The following is an 8,745-nucleotide window of genomic DNA, read 5'->3' as shown; positions in this document are numbered from 1 at the left end:
TGGATAGAGGTCTCTCAAGGAAGAGCTCAGTTTTGTGGACTCTAGCTTGCCCCCTCCTCTTGTTCTTTAGGCCTCAGGACACGCTCCCCTGGCTAAGGCTCCTGGACTCTCAACTCGAGTCGCTCTGTTCAAGGTTGTAGGTGCTTTTGTTCCCCAGAGGTCGTAGCTCCAGAAAGGCTGGTTTCAGCTCAATATCAAGTCTTTTCCAGTGGTAGAGATGTGGATCTCTACAGGTGACATGGGCTGCCTCGGAACAATGGTAGCTGTTCAGGTCAAGGCCGGCAAGAGTGGTGTAGAGTGAGATTGCACTGGGTGCCTTCTGAGCTAAATCCAGCCCTAATAGTCTGATTCAATGGCACTCACCCTGCCAAGGAAGGGGCTTCCCTCCTGCCGTGGTTCCCATTGCCCAACATGCATTGGGTCTTATTGCTGATTAGAGGACAACTAGGTCACAGCTAAACTTGCCAGGTACTATTGAGACACCTGCTCCTCATGGGCCCTTCTTCATGAGGACAGATGAGGTCATGATCTGCATATGCCTGTGTGCCATACAGTGCTCATGTGTGCCTGTTTCTGCTGTTCCTACGCACATATACAAAACCTTTTTATATAACACCATTTTAATGGAAATGCTGTTTTTCCAAAATGAAAGTGGCTGCTACAGATCTGAATGATGCTTATGTAACTTTAAACACTGAATTTGGGTAGATCTTAATTCATTAACAGAAAGGGAAATGGAGGAGTTCTGACATACCCACCTCCCATCATTAAAACAATACGATCTTTAAGGAAAATCTTCAATAGGTTGCTAGGGGTCCTTTTTAGACCTTGCCCTGACCTCTTTTAAGGTAGATTAGTTGCAGTGGGAGGAATGCAGGCAGGCGCTGAGGACTGAGGATTGAGGGGGCCTACTATGCACAGCACTGCAGAGTAGGACACTTGACTTTGTTATGCTTCCATGTCCTCATCCGTGGAGACAATACTTCCCCTTTTGTAATTTACAAAGTTCATTCACATATATTATCTATCTCATTTGATCTCACTTCTTTGAGGTTGATAGAACAGATATTATGCCCATTTTTATTGATGCCTGTTTGGTGAATGAGGAATCAGGGTCTGGAAAGGTTAATTGACTTGCCCCAGGTCTCACAGCTTGTTAAGATGAGGAGACAGGATGTCTTTGGACTTTAAGACGAGAACCCTTGACACCTTAACATAGTCCCTTTTTTATCTATAGGATGGAGGAGAACTCCACTGCATCACCTCTCCTGGAAGTCCTCCCAGATGCCCACTCTCATGTCAGGGTTTTATAGCCTTGTACATACTCTTTCAGACCATTTGGCACCCTATCTTGCAACTGTGTGCTTATTGGCTTCCCAACCAGAAGGTGGCCTGAGACTAGGAGATGTCTTATTCTACTGGGTTCCTTGTGCCTAGCACAGTGCCTAACACAGGACAGGTGACCTGTACATGTTTTCTGTGTGAATCTTGACTTTGTCTTTTTTTTTTAATTAATTATTTATTTATTTTTAGATGGCGTCTCATTCTGTTGCCCAGGCTAGAGTGAAGTGGCACGATCTTGGCTCACTGCAACCTCCGCCTCCTGGGTTCAGGCAATTCTCCTCCCTCAGCCTCCCGAGTAGCTGGGACTACAAGCACGTGCCACCATGCCCAGCTAATTTTTGTATTTTTAGTAGAGACAGGGTTTCACCTTGTTGACCAGGATGGTCTCGATCTCTTGACCTCGCGATCCACCCACCTCAGCCTCCCAAAGTGCTGGGATTATAGGCGTGAGCCACCGCACCCGGCCACCACAGTTATATTTTCTGTTGTACATATTGTATTCTATTTGATGGCTTTAAGGTGCCAGCCACTGACATTCTAAGCTGAATTCACAAACCACCACAGGGTTGTGACCCAGTGTTAAAACAATGCTACCGGTTGGGCATGGTGGCACATGCCTCTGATCTCAGCACTTGGGGAGGCCGAGGTGGGTGGATCACCTGAGGTCAGGAGTTCAAGACCAGCCTAAAATGATGAAACCCAGTCTCTACTAAAAAATACAAAAATTAACCAGGCGTGGTGGTGCATGACTGTAATTCCAGCTACTCAGGAAGCTGAGGCAGGAGAATTGCTAAATGGGAGGCAGAGTTTGCAGTGAGCCGAGATTGCACCATTGCACTCCAGCCTGGGTGACAGAGCAAGACTCCATCCAAAATAAATAAACAAATAAAATGAAAATGAAAATGAAAAAACAATGCCACCCTCACCTCCTGGATGCCGTTGATGCCTTCATGTGTCGGGCTCCGGCTGTCCGTGAAAGATGCAGAGGAGATGGTCCTCAAGCACTTCTGGCTCTGAGGCCAAAGAAAAGTTTGTGTATAACAGATAGAACTCCTTCCAAGGCCAGAGACACAGGGATGCAAATAGAACCCAGGAAGGAGGGGTAAATGAGGGGGGAGGGGCAGTTCCCAAGAGGCCTGGTGGGGTCCCCTATGCTTCCAGAGACTACAAAAACAGTGGAGGCTCTACTGGAGCCTGGAACCTCAAACACAGACAGGCGGGGCTTGCACTCCTGATGGAGCCACAGGCTTCTCACTGCTCTGCCCACAGATGATAGGAACAGGTGTGCACTCTGGAAAGCTCTGGGGTCCTGGTAGGCCTCTTTCCTGTAAAGTGGTGAAGGTGGTGGGAAGCAAGTGAACATTCTAACTTCTGCCTAAAACAGCCTCAGAAGTAACATCCTGCCTACAGGGCCTGGGCCAGTTGCTAGTTGTGTAACTTTAGGTGGTTCATTTTAGGTGGTTCAAGGGAGATAGCTGAAGCCAGGTCTAACAACTCTCCCAGGAGAAAGCCCACTGACTCTCGCTTGGTTCCCTACCTGCCCCTTCCCTCTGGCCTCTCTGACTACAAGGTTGGTAAGAGGCAAACTGGAAACAACAGCAGTGTCCCTGTTACCCCTAAATGCTGGAACGGGGAGCTAGGTGGGGCAGACATGGCGTGGCTGCTGCCGTCTGTCTTCTACCGTGGCTACTGAAGTCGGACTGGGTGTCCCGAGCCAAGGCTGGCAAAAGGGAAACAGCTGGAGGAGCTTCCTCCATGGGAGATGCCTAATTGCCCTTTTCCCCACAGGAAATAAGTACAAGGTTGGGTACTGACCTTTCATGATTATCTCTGATGTCACTGAGATGTTACTTTCTTTCTTAAAACCTTAAAAAAAGAAAAGGGACATTTGTTTTCTTGTTTTTTCTGATTGTCCCTGCAGATTCAGTTCTACTTTATATTGTTCATGGGTGGGTGGGTCTCAGTGCTAGGATTCCAGAGCTTGGTGCCCTCCTGTCACAAGGCTTGTGTGGTATGGTCCTGGCCTAGCTTCCCAGGGTGGAATCTCAGGGCTGAGGTGGGGTGGGGTGAGGGAGGGAGACCCAGTAACTAATGACTGAACTTCTATGGGGGTGCCAGATGCTGCGGGCTGGGGAGGGAGGAGGAGCTAGTAGTGGTAGTGGGGATACCTTCTCCATGCAAGAGCCTGGGAAACCTTACTGCCTGCAAGGTGCAGGGATGCTCATCACTCCATCACCCCTTAGTTACTTAAACTCTTGACTCAGTTTCCCCTTAAAATGGAGGCAACAGTAGTACCTCCTTTGTAAGTTATTGTGAGGATTAAATGAGGTGATATATGAAGTGTTTAGTGCCGGAAACACTGAGTGCTCAGTAGCTATTATGCTCATCATGATCATTCTCCTTTCCTCCAAAGCTGTTTCTTCCACATCCATCATCTGCCCAGTTCCCCAAGCCAGAAACCTGAGGTCACCCAAGTCTCTCCCACCCAACCAGTCCTGAAAACCAATGGCTCTTCCATTCCCAAAGATTTGTCAGGCGTTTTCCTTCTTTCCATTTGCATGCATGGCTGGCTGCTGTCTCAGGGGAGGCTGGCAACAGGCTTCTCATCAACCTTTTTCACTCTCTACATCCCAAATTCAAATCCATCCCTGCTCTCCTAGAAAATGCAAATCTGATTCTGTCTTGTCCTGATCCTGTCTGTATGGAATGATTCAGCAGTTCCCTAAGACTTCCAGAAGGAAGCTCAGTTGCCTAGCTGGGCACCCATGGTCCCCAGGATCTGGCTCCTGCCAGCCTGCCTACCCCATCTCCAGCACTTTCCCCCACATCCCTCTGCTCCTGTCAGGAGGAACTAAGTGCCTGGGATCATGATAATGACATTGTGCCTCCCTATCTTTGCACAGGCAGTTCTTTCTGCCCGGATGCCCTTTCCCCCTCCTCTGTGAGCTAACTCCTAAGTGCCACCTCTTCCTCGAATCCTCCTAGGTCCCAGTCTGACTTAGAAGCTTCTCCGAGCTCCTGTATTTTCCTTCTGGTTTACTTGCCTGTTCCCCCACTGCACTGTAAGCTCCTTCAGGGCAGGCGCTGTCTCTTTTTCTGCACACCCCTATTGCCTCTCACAGAGCCTGGCACACACTGCTCGTTGGAAACCAGTCCCAGCGGGCACCGTCCTTTCTGGGCACTGCTGAGCTCCCTAGGGCACTGAGCCAGGGAAGCTGGGGGGCGGGATGCCAGCCTCCTAGGCACTTTCTCCTCAAGCCAGTCAGTGATGGAGTTTCAACCGGGGCAGAGCCTGCCAGCGCCCTGCCCATCACCCCAGGCAGCAGCCAGTCGCTCAGGAGTCAGATCTCCACGCGGCTTCTGAAAAAGACAGAGGCCAACTGAGGCTTGGGGAAACCCACAGATACACCTTGCCCTGGGGCCGGTGAATCCGGAGCAGCGCAGCACCCCCGACCTTCCCACCTGCGCAGTCAGTGTCGGGGAGTGTGCCATAAGGACAAAAATAACTACTGGGGGACAGAGCCTGCGAGATTGGCCGAGATTCCTGCCTCCCCTGTATGCGCATCGGGAGCATCCCTAATCTCCCCCCACCCTTTGGTCCTGGGCGGCCACGTGACCGGCGCCCCCAGCAGCCACTGAAAGCCTGGCTCCAGCCCTTCTCCTAAATTGGGAAGCGAGAGGAACCGATCGAGTTTCTTGACCGGTATTTACAGGACAAACCTCCCTCTTCCCACGCTCCTCCCAGCTCCGGCTCTGGGCAAAGGAAAGAAGGGGCCTCTCCTGCGCCCCACCCCCACTTCTCCAATCCTCTAGCTCTCCGCCTTCCCCTCCCTCCCTCGCTACCCCGCTACCTCCTGGCCCCTCTGGGGGCACAGCTTAGGTCGCTGCATTCCAAAAGCCCGGGCGGCTCTTTGAGGTCAAGTAGCGTGGTGGGGGTGGGGAGGGGAAGCCCCTGACCCGGGCAGGCGGCCTTGAGGCCTTTCGGTGATCAGCAGATTGGGGCCCCTTCTCCTGAGACCTCCTGGGGGGCCAGCTTCGTTCTGGCCTCAATAACTCAGTGGGGAGGCACGGCAGGTTTTCACCCTGCAGGCCTGTGGTGCTAAGCGGTCCTCAGTCCTCTCTGTCCCCTCAGCCCAGGCTGCTAACCCATCCTGCTCAAAGACCCGGGCCCTGGACTCACCGGGGCAGGTGAGCTTGAAGGGCTAGAATCTCAACTCTTGGCCTGCAAAATGGACAGGAAAGTGAGAAGACTGGGAAGGGCCAGCCACTTAGTTTAGGCCAAGATCTCCTTGTCAGGCAGGCCAAAGTCCAGACCTAACCAGGTACCCTCTGTCAAGCCTGCGTCCCAGACCTCTGAGAGCTGTGATTTGGGCCTCAGGAGAGGGAAACTGAGAGGGGACTGATGTCCTTCAGGGCTGAGTAGAGAGATATCCCCTAAGCAGCTCATTCCAGTACAAACTCGGAGAGCTAGCAAAGCCCTGGAAAAGCCAGCCGCCATGGCTGAGGCAGGAGGACTGCTGGAGCCCGGGAGTTCGAGGCTGCAGTGAGCCATGATCCAGCAACTGTATTCCAGCCCATGGGATACAGCAAGACCCATGTCTAAAAAAAAAAGCCCTGGCTGGCTGGGTGCAGTGGCTCACGCCGGTAATCCTAGCGCTTTGGGAGGCCGAGGTGCGTGGATTGCCTGAGTTCAGGAGTTCTCAACCAGCCTGGGCAATATGTCAAAACCCCATCTTAAAAAAAAAAAATTAAAATAATAATTTAAAAAACGCCCTGTACTGGAGCTCACACTGGTCATATGAAGGTGCCCTGGCTTCTTTATGGGGTTGAGACAGGAGTAAATGCATTGGAAGTGGAGCACTAGCCAAGCCAACTTGTTTGAGAGGCGTGACCTTGTAGGGAAGAGGGAGAGTAGATGGTAGAAGGGAGATGGCAGAGAGAGGCAGACTTTAAATACTGAGGGGGAGCCTGCATTTTTTGTGACTCATTAATTCACTCGAATCCTTTCTGAGTCCTTACTAAAAGTGAGTCACATATTCATCTGTTTACATAATAACTGACTCCTTAGCCTTTCACCAGGCCCTGTCCTGAGGCTACAGTGAATAAAAGAGTTTCTGGCCTCCGGGAGATTACAGTCTAACAACGAGGGGCAGTTACAGTACAGTGTGCTAAAGGCTCCAGCAGGGAAAGCTGAGGAGGAGGGGGCGGGGAGGAGAGGGAAGGGGAAGAAGGGGAAGAGTATGAGGAGGGAGAGGGGAGGGTGAAGAAGGATAGCTCAGATGAGTGGGGAGAGCAATGGCTATGGAGGAAATGTTATCCGAAGTGTAAACTAGAGTTCAGCATTTGGATGGGAGCAGAGGAGGGAAGACTAACCTTCCAGGTAAAGGGCACAGTGAGTACCTGCAAAGCCTTAAAGGCATGTTTTAGACTCTGATTTTTTATTTACTTATTCATGTATTTTTGAGATAGGATCTCGCTCCATTGCCCAGGCCTGATCACAGCTCACTGCCCCCTCAACCTCCTGGGTTCAATCAGTTCTCCTATCTCACTCTCCTGAGTAGCTGGGACCACAGGTGCACACCAACACACGTGGCTAAATTTAAAATTTTTTTTTTTTTGTAGAGACAGGCTCTTTCTATGTTGCCCAGGCTGGTCTCAAACTCCTGAGCTCAAGCAATCCTTCAACCTTGGCCTCCCAAAGTGCTGTTATTACAGGTGTGAGCCACTGTGCCTGACCTCTAGAAACTTATAGTTCGGTACAGCCACCCAACTGATGGCTGTCACAGGAACAGGAGGAGATGAGAAATTGTGTTGAGTGGAAGAGGGGTAAGCTGATGAATAACACGTGTCCAGACGTGAGGATGGAGACGTGGGGTGAGGATGGAGATATCCCTGCTCCTCTGAGTCCACACAGTCCTGCAGATGTGCTATAGTGGAGAATGTGGCACCAGAGTTATAGTTGCTTTAGGAAATCAGTATTATTTTACCAAGCTAATACATACACATAGCTGAAAAATCAAATAGTGCTAAAAGGCTTGTAACGAAAACAGAAGTTCTCCTGGCTTTTCTCCCAACCCTTATCCTAGTCCCTAGGGGCAACCACTTTCAACTCTCAGCTTTTTTTTTTTTTCTGGTATTTCCTTCCTTATTTCTACCTTTTTTTTTTTTTTTTGAGAAGGAGCCTTGCTGTATCATCCAGGCTGGAGTGCAGTGGTGCGATCTCGGCTCACCGAAACCTCCACCTCCTGGGTTCAAGGAATTCTCTCTGCCTCAGCCTCCCAAGTAGCTGGGATTACAGGGGTCTGCCACCATGCCAGGCTAATTTTTGTAATTTTAGTAGAGATGGGATTTCGCCATGTTGGCCAGGCCGGTTGCGAACTCAAGACCTCAGGTGATCCGCCTGCCTCAGCCTCCCAAAGTGCTGAGATTACAGGCATGAGCCACCATGCCTGGTCCCTTATTTCTAAATAGTATATGTACTGCCATTCTGGATTCATCTAATTTGTTGACTTCTTTTGGTAGAGGAGGATTTTGATTCTCTACTCGAGTCTTCCCCTCCCCCACTCACATGTTTATATCATAATCTATGGTTAAATCCATATTCAGTGATTTTATTATTGAATTTGTAAATACTGTTTATTCTTGAGGCAAGTATTCTGGTTACATTTCCTTTTCTAAATAACTTTGTCATGTTCTCTGTTTATATTTCCTTTCCTGTACAACCTTTTTGTTTTTTCTGGAGTTAATTGCCTCGTTTTTAATTTGCTTGGTTTTTTCTTCAAATCTCTGACTCTGTCTTCCCACACCCTTCAACAGTTCTGTAAAACGCCCTCTCAGAACAATTTTGCATATGGACAAACCTGTCATGTAATCTTACTGGTTCTCTTTTTCCCTTGGAGACTTTTGTCCTGGGGTGCTCTGTCCTTGCACTTTCCTCTGGATGCGTTGCTGTCATCCTCGGTTTCTCATCACCTTTGCCCTTTTCCTTTTTCCTGGACTCAGTGTTTTCTTTCTTGGTTTACTCCCTCGTTTTGATGAAGCACATCCTCCAGTAGCTTCCTGAGAAAGAGTGCCTGGGAGGTAACATTTTAGACTTTCACATACTTAAAATGGCTTTATTCCATCTTCACACTCGATTGATAGTTTTGGCTGGGTATGGAATTTTAAGTTGAAAATCATTTTCCTTCAGAAGTTTGAAGACGTTGTTCCTTTATTTTTCAGCTTCTAATTTTGCAGTTTAGAAGTTCTTGCCATTTTGATTTCTGAGACTTTGAATTCACCTGGGCCCTTCTCCCCACCCCCACTTTTAGGAGTGTTTTCTTTTATCTGGGCTATCTTGAAATGTCATAGTATTTTCTATGGGCTGCTTTTCATTCATTTTTCTGGGTACTTGTTAAGTTC

Source organism: Callithrix jacchus, chromosome 9 (genome assembly GCF_049354715.1).
Source record: "Callithrix jacchus isolate 240 chromosome 9, calJac240_pri, whole genome shotgun sequence".
Classification (NCBI taxonomy): domain Eukaryota; kingdom Metazoa; phylum Chordata; class Mammalia; order Primates; family Cebidae; genus Callithrix; species Callithrix jacchus.
Note: the sequence above shows the minus strand (reverse complement) of the source record.